Consider the following 21,233-nt stretch of genomic DNA (forward strand, 5'->3'; position numbering starts at 1 on the left):
TTCCCACCCATTTGCAAGTTCTGTCCACTCTCAAGTTTTTAACCGCAGCAGCTTTTTAATATGAACTTGCTTACCAATTGGGTATTTCACAAATATCACTGAGTCACGCCATGCCAGCAGTATAGAATCGTATTATCCACCTGTCATCCAGATATTTAAGATTTCCTTACACTGTGGTTGAACTGCGAAACATCAAAGTGAAATTCGCAGCAACATCGAGTTTTCCAAATGTAATTAGCTACACGCACATTGCTATTGCAACGGCGCTGGACAAATTACAACAGCCAGGAATGAATCACCAAAAGAATGAGCTGGCATTACATCATATATAGCTGGCGAACCTATAAACATGGCAGATCCATACCGTCGTGGCTGCTTCTTCCAACTAGTGAGGCAAAAGGCAAGCAGTTCTTTTAAAGATAGCGAGTCACCTCAAATAACCAAGTAAAGAGAAGAGAATTGATCCATTGTGTTGCTTAGCGCTGACACTACACTATAAAGGCGTCTTCAGAGAATGAATTTGCTTATGAAAATAGAATGCATTTCCAATCCATTAATGTGCTGCTCTATAGTGCACAGAAAGTTTGTCGCATTCTGCAGGCATGTAGCATCCTGCATAATGTACCACACAATCATGGCTTGCCCTTACCTGAAGAGATGTGGTATGATGAACCTGACCCTGACCCACCAAATGATCAGCCAAATCAAACAGGGTTACAACTTTGTTTGAATATAATTAACAGAAAGTAAAAACAGGTAATCAGATGCAGCATTTTTTTTTAACCAATTCATTAAATTGTGATCAATATACAGCCTTTTATATTCCTAAGTTCATTGGCCACATCTCTTAAAGCATCCACTATTGCATTTTGTGACACCAGAAGAGCGTCCATCAGCACACAGCCAGATGGTCATTCAGTGATTCCCAAGGCAGAGGTGTGTGCGCAGCCAGCATCTGAATATGTGCTGGGCACAGCAGCACCATCACCTATGGAGTTGCGTCACTGGCACAGGATTCAGTGTTTGTAATATTGTCTGAAACAGAATAAACAGACAGTGGGCTGTGTTATCTGACTGCTTCTTTTTTATTTCCAGAACTGTGCTACTTTCTGAACTTGACCTTTCAGGTGTCTCCGGCACACTGTATCACTCCATAACTTCCTTTTCTTGCTTATACTACTGCTTAGGCCAACAAATAGTACATTTTTCCTTGCCTCCACTGGGCATTTGCTGAAATTCTTCTTATTTCCTTGTGATTTTGCCATTGTCTTTTAACAAACACAGAATGGAAGGTGATATTTGTATTGATTTTCATATTAAAATATGCAAAAGTCTGGGAGGAGTTGGAATGGTGCTGTAGGCGTGTGTACGTGTGTTAAATTTCACGTTCAAAGGGATTTATAAAGGGGAAGTGCGTGGAGTTTGCACAGTTTTATTTATCTGGATTTTTTTGTGCGTATGCACATTTCTGTTTTTGTCTGTATGCCATGTTTTAGTGAATTCTACGCATGGCATTATACATGAGCCTCCTTGTCACTTGAATATTCCATGTTGGCAGATGCAAGAACCCAAGGACTCTGGATAAAATTTTGAGGGTATGGTGGGGGAGGGGACACTGTAGCCCTGATGTTTTTAGCAGCATGTTAGAACTGGAGATGGAAAAAAGGAGGAATGAAGGGCGTGAAGTTACCTCAATGACCTGTCCAGTGGGTTGACATTTCTACTCTCACCTCCTGGACTGATTTAGATACCTTTTCTTATTTGCATTGATTATGTGATCTTGAATTTGAGAAAATACCTTTGAAATGTGGCATGCCCAGGCAGCTTGCTGTTAAAACTATTGAGTCTTTTGTTGGGTAGATGAACATCCGTTCCTTTTAAGCACAATTGTCTTTTATCTTAGTGCATGTGTTTAGGCTACAAGGAAATTCATGTTTGCCACAAATATACGCAATAATGAAACTAATTTAACTAGTTAGTTTTATTGTGCACAACAAATTATTTGCTGCACATTCAAAATATGCACAGTATAAATAGAATATTAAAACAGAATGATTTTTAACTGAATCTCACTTCAGGTTACCTATGCATTGAACTTGGTTTAAGCATGAAAAATATAAGAAAAACACTTTCTTGTTGTCTTGTTGTCAATGCCAGTTTCTGTGGTTTCCTAAGAGCACCTGGTAGCTAAAGGCAGAATTGCGTGCCACCCATGTTAGTCTGGCTATCTTCCATTTATGAAAACCACAAAATGAGGCAGCAGTGTAGATCTTTACATACTGTAGCACTTCAGTTCCAGCAATCCGTTTTACACGAACAGCTATATCATAATTTTGGTCTGTTAATTATCATGTCTATGTAAAGTACAGTATGATAAAAATAATTAGTTTTGCACCAGGACACCATTATTGTCTTGTTTATTTTGCTAATTAATGTTTTGATTGTGTTTTGATTTTTTTTAAGTTGTATACATACTATTATGAAGATAATTGAAAATACTAATTAGATGAATAAATTGCAATTGCATTCATTTTGAATTTTTGCATAAATATTATTTAAATTCATTTTCCTTTCTTACTCATATGTTTAATTATTAAAAAAACTCTGAAGCATATACATTATTGTTATATTCTTATAAATATTTAATTCATATATAAAAGATTTAATGTTCAAAACAATATATTCCTGCAACATTTTTGTTATTAGCCAGATAAATACTGTACTGCTAAATCGGAAAAAAAACAAACCATTGTTTTTTGGTGGAGCCCAGCCATGATACGGTTTGACAATATTTTTTTCTGGAGTATTTTGTCTAGCAGGTTTTCATCATTGCCAATATACACTGGGAATAGCAATATGGATCTAAAAGGCACTGTGGCGGCTCAGAAGAATAGATCATTTAAAGAGTATTGTATATTTTGAGTTCCTATTAAAGATTTAAATAGCTTTGCCATGGCTCTGTAAGAAATGTCAACAATCTTTTCATTTCCTAAACAGTTTTCACCTTTGTAAATTGTTCAGTGTTTTGAAGCCTAGAAGAGTATGGTTGAAAGTGCAAACTGGAGAGCGTTATTATTTCCTGTGATATTTTTCATATGTGTACAAACCTTTTTTCACTGTAAAATGGCATAATGTATTGTTGCTACACTGGGAGCTATGATGCATAAAAGACTTCTACACTCTTTATTTCAAACTCAAAATAGGGATTATAATGCTAGAAAAACCTCAACTGATGCTAACACATCACAATTGACAATGACTCTTCACCACACAGAGTGTTCTCTTTGGGCAGCTGATTTAAGTAGTTTAGATTATCCCAGTAAGAAGAGCCCTCTTCAACCAAAAATAAGGCATCTCTTAAAAATTTATTTATTCATTTTTTGTTAGAGCCTGGAGGTCCAGAAATGTCTGTCACAGTTTCACTTTGTTTTCAGTCATAACTTTTAACTGAGTTAAGCTTTATGGATACTTTAGGAGATGGAAGCTGTGTAACAAAGTTAGCAGACATTGTAGTTGCTTTCGTTAAGGTTGCCTTCTCAGAAGCATTTGTCTGTCTTGTGAGGACTTGTGTGTTTTGCTGCTTAGCCTCACCAGATGAGGCAGGAAAAGTGTTCACCCTTTTGGTTTTGGAACAAGTAGAACAGAGTGGCATTGAAGCACAATTCTAGTATTGCTGCCTCACAGCTTCAGGGAAAATAAGTAACTATGTGGAATATTTTCCATATGCTCACTTGAATTTTTCTGTGGGTATTTCAGTATTCTTACATCCCAAACACATTAGTGTTTAGTTATTTGGTTATTCTAAATTGACGTTGTATGAGTGAATGTAAATGTGTGTAACAGTTGTGTCCAAAGAGAACTCATAGCTAATCCCTGCAAGGATGGGTTTTGGCCCCAATGACATTTGTCATGTGTATCCACTTGGGAGGAAACTGTAGGGCTCTGATGATGGGAGTTACTCACTGAACCAGAGGTTTGTGTAGTGTCTGCTAATGCCTTGTTTTTTCCACCCTCTGCAGAATGGAAGATTGATGGCTGTTCCACCTCTGACATCATTTCCATTGTTCACAATCCTGGACCCTCCCCTCCCTGCTTGGAACCTATATGACCAGTAGATCAGCCATCTTTGAGTCAATTCTATATCGGACTCTCATCTAAAATGACACCATCAATGTCCTTGTCAAAAGATCATTCTTTTCTTATTTATTTTCATTATATGGTATCACAGATGTGCCCCAAACCTTTTTATGTGTCTGCTTCCTGTTTTACACATTGTAGTGAAGAACTCAGGTTGAGGAAATGTGCAAGACAGTCAAAGTCAAGACCGTGATCAAGCAATGATAAAAATGTTGAGTCCAAGTAAAAACAACATTAATGAATAGATGGCTGCAAACACTTCAACAACTATGAATGAATAATGTAAGAGTCATTTTCCTTGTTCTATAAGATTCATGAATATTTCTTAGATGACAATGCATAAATAACGGGAAGTTTCTATAACCCCCGTAAATAGATTCGCAGTGGTATATTCTTACCATTTCTAACAGCTTGGAGTAAACATTATTAGTCAGTCAGCTAGTGATAGCCTTGCCTTGTATAAGGTGTAGAGGCATACGGTTTTTAACCGTGATTGCACGTCACCGTGCCTGGGCACTTGCACTGTGCCAACCGGCTTACGAGCCTTTTGAGTGTGTGAAGCAAATATGGACTTAACAGCACTTAATTTATGTGTTGTGCCGTACATAAAGCGTACAGAAGAAGAAGCTAAGAACCTTTAAGTAGAGAAAAAGAAATTAACCTTTAAGTAGAGAAGAAGAAACGTGACCACACGTAACAGTGCTCGATGGCCTACGGGCTCTTTGAATGTGAGAAATAACAAGTAAAGAAAACTTGTTTACTTAAGTACCGCACCGTACGCCAAGGCGTACAGAAGAAATTAAGAACCTTTAAGTATAGAAATAACTAAAGTCTTTCAAGAAAAGCTAAGTTTAAAGAAGACACTTTTTTCCTTTTTTTTTGCCTTTTATTCTACGTGTGTAACTATTTTTTCTTTTATTCTTGTGTGGACTATTCGCTTTTACCATTCACTAAATACCTTTAAAACGAACTCTTGGACTCTGAGAATTCTTTTGACACGCATCTTACCCGTGCCTGATGACACCTTATATGTTTCAGCAGCTACAAATAACTTTATCAAAGGCTGCACCAGGTTCAAGTAGGCCAGGTTTGCCTTCAAAAAGTGAATCATAGAATATAAGCAAGTCATTCACAACCTTGACCAAAGCTGCCTTGCAATTGTTTTTTACATGAAAACCTGACTGAAGAGACTCACATAAAAAAGAAGTAGGCATGTAAGCCTGTATGTGGTACACAAGGACATATCCGAGTGCTTTAGAGTTAGTACATAAACTGGGTGTATGCCTGCATTTACTCAATGAATGATGATCAAGGTCAGTTTCTTTTAAAATAAGCATGATGGATGCAGTATTGAAATCAGCTGAAGCAGCTCCAGAGGATGGGAACTTGAAAAGGATATTGGCAAAGATATGAAAGAGTGCAATCTTACTGAGAATTGAACTGGGCACGACATCTAAGGGGCAGGAAGATATCTTATAGTTATTAATTAGTTTTCTAACAAGGGCTGCAATGATAAACTGAAACTCTGACAAAAAATGTCTTATATTCAGATCCTGGGTATGGGCACTGCTGTTAGTCCTGTATAATTAATGGATTATTGGTGTCACCAGTACAGTAAATAAACATCAATAACCATATTATATTGTCATACTGAACAATATACCATCAGTATGCTGATAGTCTTCAGTTAACAAAAATGGAGTGTTGTGGGAAGTATTTCTAGTGTATTGATTTCTGAAAGTAAATCCCCATTATGTGCTGCAGAAATGTGCCTAGACAGCACAGAGGCTAGTGTTAATTCTATGACCTAGAGTAGCCTACAATAGTCACGACAGTACCACGTGGGTGATCAGGAAGCACAGCTATGTTCTTCTAGAACTTCTTATAAGCATATTGTCATGGTAGACAACTCTATTCAGATTATATGTGTGTAGCATACAGGAAAATATACTGTGTATACTCACATATAAGTCGGGTCTTGAAACCCTAAAAAATCGATCATAAAATCAACCCCTGACTTATACACCCGTTCAAAAATGTGACACTTATTTATTTTTTTTTACATCTTCTTGCCTCCTCCAATCGCACATCGCATTGAATTTTGTTGCAGCAACGCAGATACCAATTTCTTTCACTACTTGTACGATGTTTAATTTAAAACCAGCCTCATATTTTCTTCTGATCAAATGCTCCATTGTAGATAAGGGATGCCCTTACGATAAAGGGTGAGGGTGTGAGATACAAAAAATACAAATTATTGCAAACATGGCTTCGGAATAGTTTGGGTATTACCGTGTGGTCATGTAGGCACAATACATAGTAAAAAAAAATGCAGTGTGCCCCGTGGTTACTCAGGTGGGCATTAGCATATCTTAATCTCTTGGACCCAATAGTGACTCTCTTCTGCATTCGACTTATACATCCGACAATATAAAATAGCAGAAATTATACGGTAAAATAAAGTCGCTGACTTATCCTCGGAAGAACTTATCTGCGAGTATATATGGGTATATCTATAGGAATCAAGATGGAGAGAACAGTGGGGGAATACTTAGGGCAGCAATAATCAAAAATTGATCCAGGTTTAGTTCAATCCATTAACATTCAAAGAATTCAGTGTAGAAATAAGATTTTAGAACATTTGTATCTCAAAAAATTAGCAAAACAGTCAATCTAGAATGATGATGAAGAGATAGCAATCTGCAGCATATTTCTAAGTAATTCTAAAACAGGACATAAAAGCAAACAAAGATGAACATTTCTTTAAAATGATAAAAGTTGATATATAAGTACATCTTAGATTTAATATAAATAAATGAGCTGAAACAAATGCCAGAATTCTTAGATGTGGAAGCAGAAATGATCTTGCATACTGTGTGTTCTCTAGAAATAAGTATTTAATAGACTGAGCCAGCAGCAGATAAAATACAAGACACCTTCTTAACTACCCCAACTAGCAAATCAGTATACATAATATCACTTGAATAAATGTTTTATTAAGACAAATGAAAATCAAAATTGTTAATTATGTGCAATTTACATAATCATTAAACACATTATTGGTATGGGTTTAAACATGTTTTCGAAATGAACCCATTATATTTTAGATAATATTTTGATCTGATTTATTACTAAGAGAATACATCTACTTTCATGAGGCTGGATTCAGTCTAAAAACAGGATAGAAAAGGAAGACTATGGGTTATTGGGGCAAATATGACAGTGTATGTAATAATCACCTCACATGGAGCATCCCCCTATAAGTCTGCTCTTCTAGTAATATTTCATAACAGTCTCCAGAAGACACTATTTCAACACCAGGGTAAAGCACAGCAGTGCATTTTGATTGTAATGTCAGGTAATCTCAGTTTCTACCATGCTGTTTTTGTCCCATGGCTTATTTCTGTTAAAACTAACCTTCTCAAAAAGTGCCCATTCCTAACCCCATATGGGAATTTTTCATAGTAGAGCAATGCCAGGTACACAGTAGAATCCTTATTAGTAAGTAAAATTTAACCAGGACACAGAAGTGGCTTGAGATGCCAGACCTGAAGAGGTCCAACCACGGCACAATAAAACACACGAGATCTTCCCTGGTAAGAGGCAACATAGGCTGCGAAGTTAAGGAAAACCTCTGGCCTGATCTAACTCAGAGATAAGAATATTTAAGCAGAAAAATTTTGTTAAACCACTGCACAGTATGCACACAGGACAATTTGCCACACAAGTGTTTTTGTATATACAGTAATCCCTCCTCCATCGCGGGGGTTGCGTTCCAGAGCCACCCGCGAAATAAGAAAATCCGGCGAAGTAGAAACCATATGTTTATATGGGTTATTTTTATATTGTCATGCTTGGGTCACAGATTTGCGCAGAAACACAGGAGGTTGTAGAGAGACAGGAACGTTATTCAAACACTGCAGACAAACATTTGTCTCTTTTTCAAAAGTTTAAACTGTGCTCCATGACAAGACAGAGATGACAGTTCTGTCTCACAATTAAAAGAATGCAAAACATATCTTCCTCTTCAAGGAAACAGAGAGGAAAGCAAACAAATCAATAGGGCTGTTTGGCTTTTAAGTATGCGAAGCACCGCCGGTACAAAAGCTGTTGAAGGCGGCAGCTCACACCCCCTACGTCAGGAGCAGGGAGAGAGAGAGAGAGAGAGAGAAAAACAAAGTCAAAAATCAATACGTGCCCTTTGAGCTTTTAAGTATGCGAAGCACCGTGCAGCATGTCGCTTCACGAAGCAGCTGCACACAGAAGGTAGCAACGTGAAGATAATCTTTCAGCATTTTTAGACGAGCGTCCGTATCATCTAGGTGTGCGAACAGCCCCCCTGCTCACACCCCCTACGTCAGGATCAGAGAAAGTCAGCGCAAGAGAGAGAGAGAGAAAGTAAGTTGGGTAGCTTCTCAGCCATCTGCCAATAGCGTCCCTTGTATGAAATCAACTGGGCAAACCAACTGAGGAAGCATGTACCAGAAATTAAAAGACCCATTGTCCTCAGAAATCCGCGAACCAGCAAAAAATCCGCGATATATATTTAAATATGCTTACATATAAAATCCGCGATAGAGTGAAGCCGCGAAAGGCGAAGCGCGATATAGCGAGGGATCACTGTAGTGCTTTAAACTGGCTAATTTTCATTTTGGTATCATGTGTTTATTTGGTTTAGTTTTGGTCTTTTTTGTATGATTTGCAAGACAGTATCTGTAGCATTTGCACAGAAAATAATAGATAATTTTAATAAAATAGTACAAGTTATTGACTACATACAATATTGCATTTTCATTAAACGTTTTGCTGGTTTTCCAATTGGGTTTTTGCTTTCTTTTGTACTTACAGCTTTGATTATCATGTTATGTAATTTCAAGCAGAAAACAATTATAAACACTTTATGGAAAATAAGTCTAATTTGGCAAAAAGTTTGCATTTATTTTAGACTATACATTGTGTACAGACTGCTGTAGAAATCCTAAAAAATGAATTGTGCAGCTGCACCAGAGTTAGTACACAGCTGGCATTGTTCATTTATATTTCGGGACTGGCTACTACTATGGATGACTTTTAGGAATTTATTCCATTCCTGGGGCCTCATGCCAGAGGCGTGACCACGGGGGAGCTGGGGTGGGCACTTATACATCCGACATTATAAAATAGCAGAAATTATACGGTAAAATAAAGTCCTGACTTATCCGCGGAAGAACTTAACATGATGTAAGCACAAAAGCGCAAAAAAATCCAGATGCATAAATCTGTGGGAACGCCAACTTCTATATTCTTCTGCTCCATAAATCCTGGTCAGCGTGCAAAGTAACGCACGTGCACGCACCTGCTGCCACGCCCCAACTCCTCTCAGAATTATGCCTCTTTGAATATGCAAATCAATATAAATAGCCCTTAAGATCAGCCTTCTGTGAAAAGACAATGGCAAAAGCACGAGGGAAAATAGAAGGATTTCAGCGAATACCAAGTGGAGGCAAGGAAAAATTTATTATTTGTTGGTTTAAACAGAGGTATAAACAACAAAAGGAAGTTGATCGAGTGACATAGCGTGTCGGAGACACTCGCAAGTTCAAGTTCACAAAGTCGCACAGTGCCCGAAATAAAAAAGTTGTCAGATATCAAAGCCACCGTGAAAAGGCAAGTCGTAGCCCACCGTCTGAGTGTCATATGAAAGCTTATTAGGGTATAGAGAAAAAAAAAATAGGCACACAGTGGGGAAAAAAGCACAAAATGTCAAGTTTAATCTTTAAATTTCCACTTTAATCACGTAGTTTATTTTGTCATTAAAGCAGAACATCATAAACTTCATCTTAAAATTGTTTAATATTTGGTTTCTCCAATCCCATCGTAACTAAAGTAGTATGTTAAATGCTTTGTTTTGTATTTGATCTTCTATGTGCTCTATGTGTGAGAATCACTACATGCTTCCAGGCTTTCTCTTCCTCTGACAGGACACGGAATCCATTAAATTCGGAATATTATAGCTCTCTGAATAATTAAAATACTGAGATGTATACATGATATCATTTTCATGATGATAGGAGTTAAAGCATGTTATTAAACATGGGAACATGGTGGTGCAGTGCTTGTTCATGTCTCACACAAGATGCTTGCTGCGCCATGCACAACCTTTAATGAAATACTTTATTGTAGCAGTACTGTCCCTTTCAAACATACTAACTCCCAATTCCTGTCCTTACTTTTCTTTCTCCAAATACCCAATTGCCACACAATCAGCTCTGTAATAGACGTTAAGCCATCATTAAGCTTAGAACGCGGATTCTTCAAAACTTTTAAGGAACATTGAAATATCTTCGTAGTATGTGTTTAATTATTCTATCCATCTATCCTTCCAGCACCAGCAAGAATATAGCGCGAGGCAGGAACAATCTGTGAACGGAGCGCCAGCGCCTTGCTAGCACTGCGGCACCGTGTCCTCACATGTTTAATTATTAACAATATAGATTATTTAAATGAAGTTAAAGTTTTATCTGTATAATATAATAAACATATTTTGTTGCATTTCATCTTAAAAATGTTTTCGTCATCATATGTATCACTTTATAAAGTGGCTGGGGTTGTGCAATATTATAACAGTATTATAACAGTAACTTTGCAGTGAGATAATTGTACTTATAAGTACAAACAGTTCTACAAGGAGCACTTGATGGACTGATTGAGTGCGTTTATAGTTCTTGGGATGAAACTTTTTCTGAAACGCGAGTTCAGTACAGGAAAGGCTCTGAAGCGTTTGCCATATGAGAGCAGTTCAATAGACAGCATGGCTGAGGCAGCATGTGCTTGATGCTGTATACCGATAATCCTCTTTCTGATCAGCTGCTGTACAGCTGTGATTCCCCACTCAGATACAGTGATATAAATACTGCGAGTGGTGCAGTGAGAGTAATATGGAAAAAGATGACCTGCTGTGGCAACACCTAACGGGAGCAGCTGAAAGAAGAAGAAGAAGGTGCAGTGAGAGTAACAACGCTAAAGCAGCTATGGTATTTAGAATAGTTTGACCATTCTGTGGACCATTATATTGTTACAAGTTAATTACAATCAGATGCATTAAACTAATAAACAATATCCGGTTAATTTCAGTGTATTTATAAAGCTGCGTCAGGGATGTGGATCTAAAAAAAGAAAGGGTAACCACACTGGAACAGTAGCACTGCTTTGACACTGGGTGCCACCAGTCTGCAAAAAAGAGTGGAGAACTTGCATACGCCAGGGTATGAGCTACTGTGGAAATGTGCGTGGCTTTTCGCCAAGTTTAGGTTTTATACATCGCGATTTGAATGTGGAAACGTTCTTACGCAACATTTTTGTACGTACGCACCGTTTATACATGAGGCCCCTGGTGAGAGGGCCAATGCATACCTTGGACAGGAAGGAAAACGATGGCTTTGGGCAAAAACTATATGTTAGTTATTTGATTATCATTGTATTAAAGATTACTGTCAAACTTCTGGGTGGAGAACAATGCATGTTTTACATTTTGCATTATTTCTGTGGACTCAATACAATAAATTCAAAATGTTGACAGAAGATTCTTTATGTAGAAAAATTAAGATATGTCATTTTTTCAAAATTTGAGCTACAGTTAGGTCCATAAATATTTGGACAGAGACAACTTTTTTCTAATTTTGGTTCTGTACATTACCACAATGAATTAAAATGAAACAACTCAGATGCAGTTGAAGTGCAGACTTTCAGCTTTAATTCAGTGGGGTGAACAAAACAATTGCATAAAAATGTGAGGCAACTAAAGCATTTTTTTAACACAATCCCTTCATTTCAGGGGCTCAAAAGTAATTAGACAAATTAAATAACTGGAAATAAAATGTTCATTTCTAATACTTGGTTGAAAACCCTTTGCTGACAATGACAGCCTGAAGTCTTGAACTCATGGACATCACCAGATGCTGGGTTTCCTCCTTTTTAATGCTCTGCCAGGCCTTTACTGCAGCGGCTTTCAGTTGCTGTTTGTTTGTGGACCTTTCTGTCCGAAATTTAGTCTTCAACAAGGGAAATGCATGCTCAATTGGGTTAAGATCAGGTGACTGACTTGGCCATTCAAGAATTTTCCACTTCTTTTCTTTAATAAACTCCTGGGTTGCTTTGGCTGTATGTTTTGGGTCATTGTCCATCTGTATCATGAAACACCGCCCAATCAATTTGACTGCATTTAGCTGGATTTGAGCAGACAGTATGTCTCTGAACACCTCAGAATTCATTCTGCTACTTCTGTCCTGTGTCACATCATCAATAAACACTAGTGTCCTAGTGCCACTGGCAGCCATGCATGCCCAAGCCATCACACTGCCTCCACCGTGTTTTACAGATGATGTGGTATGCTTTGGATAATGAGCTGTTCCACGCCTTCTCCATACTTTTATCTTGCCATCATTCTGATAGAGGTTGATCTTGGTTTCATCTGTCCAAAGAATGTTTTTCCAGAACTGTGCTGGCTTTTTTAGATGTTCTTTAGCAAAGTCCAATCTAGCCTTTCTATTCTTGAGGCTTATGAGTGGCTTGCACCTTGCAGTGCACCCTCTGTATTTACTTTCATGCAGTCTTCTCTTTATGGTAGACTTGGATATTGATATGCCTACCCCCCTGGACAGTGTTGTTCACTTGGTTGGCTGTTGTGAAGGGGCTTCTCTTCACCATGGAAATGATTCTGTGATCATCCACCACTGTTGTCTTCCGTGGACGTCCAGGTCTTTTTGCGTTGCTGAGTTCACCAGTGCTTGCTTTCTTTCTCACGATGTACCAAACTGTAGATTTTGCCACTCGTAATATTATAGCAATTTCTCGGATGGGTTTTTTTCTGTTTTCACAGCTTAAGGATGGCTTCTTTCACCTGCATGGAGAGCTCCTTTGACCGCATGTTGTCTGTTCACAGCAAAATCTTCCACATGCAAGCACCACACCTCAAATCAACTCCAGGATTGATAATTACATAACGACGGAATTACCCACACCTGCCCATGAAATAGCCTTTGAGTCAATTGTCCAATTACTTCTGAGCCCCTGAAATGAAGGGATTGTGTTAAAAAAATGCTTTAGTTGCCTCACATTTTTATGCAATCGTTTTGTTCACCCCATTGAATTAAAGCTGAAAGTCTGCACTTCAACTGCATCTGAGTTGTTTCATCCATCCATCCATCCATCCATTTTCCAACCCGCTGAATCCGAACACAGGGTCACGGGGGTCTGCTGGAGCCAATCCCAGCCAACACAGGGCACAAGGCAGGAAACAATCCTGGGCAGGGTGCCAACCCACCGCAGGACACACACAAACACACCCACACACCAAGCACACACTAGGGCCAATTTAGAATCGTGAGTTGTTTCATTTAAAATTCATTGTGGTAATGTACAGATTAATGTACAAAATTAGAAAAAAAGTTGTCTCTGTCCAATTATTTATGGACCTAACTGGTATTTACATGTTTCTCAGGATCATTTCCAAAAGTAAATAAATGGGTACATTTAACAAAAATAGCCAACAAAATACATCACATTTGGATAAAAATGTTTTTTACTGTTTCAGCTATTCATTTCTCACCCATATTGAAAACTGTGTATAAAGTAAAGAAGACTAATAAAGAAAACAGAATACATGAAGGTTGCTGTGCTTAATGGAGTGCTGTGGATGTCACAGAGTTATGCAGCAACTGTCCTGATGGTGATGCTCCATGGGCAATATTATGAATATCATTTAAAATTGCATTCCTTTAAGGCTTTGCAAATATTTCAGACAGTACAAACTGATTTTGTCTATTTCATTCCTGAGTTCATTTTCTTTAAGTTTATTAGTATAGCAATAATATGTCACTGATCACTTAATGCATCTACATTAGAATTACACAGCTTTTGTACCTCAATTTGACACCGTTTTCAATTTGTAAGTTATAAAAAATCTTTTTCTTTTTCCATTGTTTTGAATCTACATCATAAGAGTAACACCACTACTACAATTTAGATTTCTGACATTTTTATGAAAAAGCTAACATGATGATATGTACAGGGGAAGTAATCAGTTAATGTGTGTTTTCTCTGTGCATTCCAGCTTCTTCCCAAAGTCCAAAGATGTGCTCCAAGAATGAGCACTGAAACCGTCATTTTCCAGTTTGTGTGTTGCTGATGTCCTATCTTCTACCTTCTGCTCTCAACTCTGACCTGATTTAGTGGGATTATAAGCAGCTAAACAGATAATAAGACTTTTTTTTAAGAATATGGAGGATTCTGTCACAGGAAGAAAAGCAGGGCAATCCACTTCTGATACCAAGTGTGAGCCTCTCCCACCAGAGGGTCATCCCCTCTTCCAAGGCACGAACCTGTGACCCTAAAACTCTCAGCCTTCCTTTGGAGTTGAAAATGTGCTAATTACCTTGCTAGGCTAAATGAATATTTTCTTAGACTGGGAGGAAACTATATTCTTTCTTCAGTGTGGGTGTATTGATATAACACGTCCTTTTTTAAAACTAGTTCCCACAAACAGATTATCGCATGTAAACTGTTTATCTACTCAAATTTATAATACAATTCATAGAAGATGAAGTTAAGAACTGCAAGTACATTACTCAACTTTCATTCTCAGCTATGTACCTTACAAACATAATGGCAAGATGTAATCAAATAAGAAGGGGCCTGAGTTGCTTTGAAAGCTTGCATATTGTAATCTTTCCAGTTAGCAAATAAAAGGTGTCATTTTGCTTAACTTCTCACTACATCCATAATGACTAACACGGTACAACACCCTAGTACTATAGTAATGACTGATAATGCTTTTGGTAGGTTTTGGAAAATATCAGAAAACAACACACATGCTTTTAGAATAAATAATTGTTGCATGACAAATGGAAAAAGTGTTCTTCTATTCATGCCTGCAGAAGAGGATAAAAGGTAGGAACTTGCCCTGGAACAGACAAAGCAAATAGGAAAAATTTAAAATATCTATCACATAGAAAATAAACAAAATATAACATAGTGAAACACAATCACCAGGAGTTATTAAAGACTTATCAGATCTAAATTTGTCCATTGTGCAAGTAGAGCTTCTAGTTTTCTCTGTATTCTTTATGTTTTGAAAGAAAATGTTACAGGCTATTAGTAATATGGCTGATATTTTTCGTGCCTTACAAATCCTGTAGACTTGATCAGAATCTTGTGTACTGGTGTCTGTGTGTGTGGATTTTATATTTTTTCCTCGTGTCTCTGTATTTTTCTTTGCCTACCATAGTTTGTCACCCATTTTTCAAAGATGTGTGTGTTAGGTTATTTTGTGATTATAGTGAGTGTGTGAGTGGGGCGTGTAGGTATGTAAGTAACAGCACCCTGTGATGGGCTGCCATCCTGTCCAGGGCTGGTCTCTGATTTATACCTAGTGCAGCTGGGATAGACTGGATTAGGGGACTTTAGAATATGGGTGGAATGGACATTATAGGTTATGGAGCAAAGTCTATGATCATGATGAAGGGTGGCACTGGTATTAGATTCATTACAATAAATTGTGTTGAAAATTGTTTTGCATTTTGGTGGTGGCACAGTGGGTGACCGCTTGCATTAAACATTTATTGTCCATACTAGGGGGCTCCCCCCTGCTCGCTTCACTCACCAGCCACTTTGCATCTCTGCCACTCGTGTTGTGAAGAGGGGGGCCGAACGCACCCCAAGGAGACGCGGTCACTCCTCTGAAACCCCCTCTTAAACGGTGATACAATGGGAAACAAATACAGTTTTTTTACCTCCTCTTTGCTCAATCAGCTGCTAGATTGCTGCTGCTGCCGTGCCACGTGATTTGCATCTCGTACGCCGCTTCGAACATTTACAAACCTCTACAGCAGCTGTTCTACTCTTTGTGTTTTATTTCCGGCCACGGGCGTGGTTAAATCTTTTGGCACAAAGTCCCGTCTCGCAAGACATGAGTTCTTGATATTTTTTAGTTTATAATTTAAAAACGGAATAAGAATCTGAAAATCTAACAACATCACTTTAAAGTTCGATAAATTCTGAAAAGAATTATACCAAACATATATATGTAGATTTTAAAATAAGCCAGATTTAAAGCATGACGAACAACGTGACATTAAAAACGTCATCGTTGCACTTGTAGGTGTTGGATTTTATATATATATAGAGTAGATATCCATCCATTTTCCAACAGGTCACGGGGGTCTGCTGGAGCCAATCCCAGCCAACACAGGGCACAAGGCAGGAACCAATCCTGGGCAGGGTGCCAACCCACCGCAGGACACACACAACACCAAGCACACACTAGGGCCAATGTAGAATTGCCAATCCACCTAACCTGCATGTCTTTGGACTGTGGGAGGAAACCCACGCAGACACGGGGAGAACATGCAAACTTCACGCAGGGAGGATCCGGGATGCGAACCCAGGTCCCCAGGTCTCCCAACTGCGAGGCAGCAGCGCTACCCACTGCGCCACAGTGCCGCCCCTAGAGTAGATAAGGCTAACAAAATCAAAATTTTTTCAGTGTATGCTGAAATACTTTATCATTGAAATTTAAACACCTTCCTGTTAGAAATTTCTTTCAATTCTAAAACAATTACCAACATAATTTGGAACATTCCTCAATCAAATCCAATTCTGCTGGTATATTCTGATACATATCTTAAACTGTAGTCTAAATGCGTTATAGTGGAATTTATATGGGCTGACAGTGATTAGCACTGCTTTCTCACATTTTCAGGGGCCAAAGTTTGATCTCTTGCTTGTTCATGTTTCTGAGTTTACAGCTGTTGAGCTTGTTTATGGAGAATTTCTCTGAGTAATCCAGTTTCCTTGAACATTTTAACAATGTGTATGTTATGCTGTCTATTCTCAACTGAACCAAAATGAGGGCCCTGAGATGGAATTGCATCTTGTCCAGGACTAATGCCTAGTACTGCCGAAACAAGCTCTGAAACAGTATAAAGTGCGTTCTGAACATAGAGAGGTGATGGATCAAATTTGTATTTTACCTCCTTGTGTCTTGCAATAGCAGCAAGATTTTTATTAACTGTGTATTGCTTCCATTTGAAACTTGTTATCATGGCAACAGAATTGAGTGTCACGAAATGAAAAAAATATTTTTAGTCAATTAATTTCTATTAATAAAAAACACATGAACAAAAGACATACTACACTAGCTGGCTTCCTAGATGTGTATTTTGTATTTCTCTGTAAAAGTTTGGCATATCATGTAGGATATTTACTTATCGGATATTTTTGAATCTACAATAAACTACAAAGACTCAAGGAAAAGCTTTGGTGTGCCATGACCCTGAATTGGAGTAAAGGCTCAAATATATATTCAGAATGTTTTCATCTATACTATATATCTCTAAATTTATCAGAACACATGGGTTATAAGATAAAACAACAAAATTACTTGCTATAATTCCTGCTTATTTCAGTACAGCATGGCTGGATTCTTTACATGTCAGAAACCAGTCATGAACAGAACGCCATTCCTTTGTAGTTCACACTAACTCACCTAGGCCAAATAAACTCACCAATCAACATCAGTTCAAAATATTTGGGACGTAGAAGGAAAAAAAATAATCAGAGAAAATCGACATGGATATATAGGGTATATAGAAACCCCCAGACTTAGCCCAGGCTGCAATTTGGAACTGTGAGACAGCAGTGCTAACCACTATGCTTCAGATATATGTGTTCTTCAGATTTTAGAAATGTTGCAAATATGTAGTTATCAGTTCAGATGACCCAGTCCACATTTCCTAGAAGCTTTCTTTTCATTATCAATGTAACTTCTTTTCTGTAATGGACTGGAGCAATGCAGGATTTGTTCCTGCTTTGCATCTGCAGGCATAGGCTTCAGCCCCCTGCAGCCCCAATCATATATAAGCATATTTACCAAATAAATAGATAATTGGATATAACCCTAATTGTAGGTAATCCTAAAGTTCTTTAATCTAACCCTTTTGTATATGTAAAAGCCAAATTTATAAGCCAATGGTTCTTTGAAGTGTTATTTTTCTTTGGATATGCACTCTTTTGCCTTATCTTAAATGATGAATCAATGATGTCCAATAATGCCAGTTAAATTCCCTAGGACATCTGGGTCAGAAAAATTATACATAATGCTGTCCCTTTAGCCATTTTCCAATCATGTTAATTTTTAATCAATAAGGGCTAATTTTCACTATGAATGCTAAAGTCAAAAAAATCCTTTGTGACATTAAAACTCCAGATAGCTGTGGGTTACAGTATATTCAAAATCTGGTTGCTTTTGTTCCTAAAATCTGCAATTGGTTTTCTGCTTATAAGCAATGTTTTTGCATTTGATTGATTCATACTGACTATTTTACACTTTGTCCCAGGCTAAATCAAGTCTGCTGTAGAAGATAATATATGTAATTTAGAAACCAGGTACAGCAAAGTGGCTCATAATCAGCTTGAATGGTGTGAAATTATAACAAGGGCTGCTGGGCCAAGATTTCAGCAGGTTGTCAGTAACATGGCATTGCATTTAATGGGTAAAATTACTATTTTAAAAGTGTTTGTGAACATCAAGAATAGTTTCAAACCTATACTTTTCTTGTAATGGAAAATCAGTATAAAGCTAGATAACGATTTTACACAAATTGTGAACTGAAAGTGGGCTTAACTTATTGTTGATATGTTATGTTTTTAAATGATGAAATTACTTTGAAAAAATTATTTTCATTGTTTTCTTAAGTTACAAATCACATTTTGTTCAGCATCTCCAGTAATGGTTTGCTATGCAGACACAAGCTGAGACTTTTGCACCTAGCCTTTAAGTATTCCCTTCTCATTAAATTTTCAGAATAATGTAGATGATGGGAGATGTGTAATTTCTTTTGACATAATGGCTTTGAATTATGAAGCTCTCAAGTAGTCAGCAAGGCATTTTCGGCTGCACCTTGTTTTTCTGACTGATTAATAAATTCACTTGTAAGGTTACTCAGCCAAGGTTTTAAATCTTAACTAAAGAACCAAAGTGTTTTTCAAATTTATTAGCATACTTGCTTAGTGTCTCTTAAAGGTGCCCTCTGATGCTATTAAGCTGGCCATGTTTGCCAACCATATCACAATGTTTATTATGTCAATGAGAATTCACCATGCTTGAACATTTCTTGTTTTGATAATCAGGTTTTACAGTCACATAGAATATGCAGTCCATTTTTAATTTCCTATTTTAGCAGGGAAACTTAAATACAACATTTAGAAAACTGGGAAGTTAATTCACTTTGTCATTTTGGACCAAGTTATCTTTATTTGCATTTAGATGAGGCTGAAAAATTGGTCTTATCAATAGTTAAACTGTGAGTGATGCCATATGCAGCATCCTATTTTTATTTACTAATTTACTTTGTGTTTGATCAAAGTATAGGATGTAAGCAATCGTTAACACTGTGCTGTTGGAAACTATCCATCTGTGTTTTGTTACATGTGCTTCATCATAATAAAATGGTGCATTGAACTGCTACAAATTCACTCAGAGTGTGTACTTTAAGTGTATTCATTTATTATCATTACAGGGTCATATGAGGGCTAAAGTCTATCTTGGTACAAGTCAGGAACCATCCGTGGACACATAACCTGCCAGTCTGTATGTGCAGGAATCAGAAATAGAATGTGCATTTGGTTCTTATCAGTCATATACAGTAGAAGTTGACCAGTAGGTACCTACTTAACCTACCAACAAGTTCAGTAGATTAATCACCAGAAACCATTTGCCGAACAGTTAGATTTGAACATGCTGTTTAGTCCGTTGCACAAGAATGACTCAATTTCCTTAGGTAAATCAGAGTAATTAATATTACATTTTTAATGGTTTGTAGTGTACAGTTAGTTAATGAGTAAAATAAAAAAGTATTCCCTTGCTATTTATACTGATGTTAAGTGATGCTCAAAGAAATACAGATTTCATGTAAAACTGTTAACCCACTGTTTTAACTGTTATAATACCTAGCACTTGTAAAATTACTGATGATAAAGCTACCAAAGCTACCAAATTGCCCAGTAGGATAAGGATACTAGGTACACCTTAATGAGTCGTTAATGAATATCATTAATGTACATTCTCTTATGTTGATATCACATTACATGACCTCTAGTTGGAGGGGGTATCAAAAACTGGCAACTGAATTTTATGATCTCATCGCCAGACCATGTCAGTTTAGACAACTAGAAACTCAGAGGGCATGCCAAATTATATGACTCTGTGATAACTTAACAGCACAATTTCCCATTGATAGCTCACCCATTTTTCTGACAGCCAATAACATGCTGCATGATGATACCGGTGACTTATGAATGTGTTACAGATATGATGAGTTCAGCCACAATCTATGTCTCCTTTTCTTCTTTTGTCCATTTTATTGTGGTATATAAAACAGTAGAACTTAGACATTAGATGATGTCCTCTGCGGTGGGTTGGCACCCTGCCTGGGATTGGTTCCTTCCTTGTGCCCTGTGTTGGCTGGGATTGGCTCCAGCAGACCCCCGTGACCTCTGTGTTCGGATTCAGTGGGTTGGAAAATGGATGGATAGATGATGTCCTCATATATGCATTGTACTTCCGAGATGATAATTCGGCTGGTTTAGGGAAACTTTCTTCCCCAGCGTCCCATAATGCTTTGAGAGGCCAGTGTGACTTCCCCTGGAGCTGTAACAGCCAACATTGGATGGGACTGCCCCCCGGATATATAATGCTGATCATTTGCATTACAGAGTTTGGAGAGAAGGATCCTGACCCCCCCGATTACAGGAGACTCTATGAAATATAATAATGATAATGAAAGATTTATTAATATTTACAACATGTTTCTATGTTTTTGATAGAAGAGGAAATGTAAAGCACCAGAACAAACAGTTTGGAGAGCCTTCAGCACAGCTTCAAAAGATAGAACAAGCCAGCGGCTTCAATCATGATACACCACTTTGAATTTTCTGCCTTTAAAACACCTACATATTTTCTCTGACTTTTGACAACGATTTTGGCATTTCCACATTGTTTTGACAAAATATATGATTGCATTCTTTCTTCTTTGATCTCACAGAGGCATGGTATGCTGTGG

Source organism: Erpetoichthys calabaricus, chromosome 3 (genome assembly GCF_900747795.2).
Source record: "Erpetoichthys calabaricus chromosome 3, fErpCal1.3, whole genome shotgun sequence".
Taxonomy (NCBI): Eukaryota; Metazoa; Chordata; class Cladistia; order Polypteriformes; family Polypteridae; genus Erpetoichthys; species Erpetoichthys calabaricus.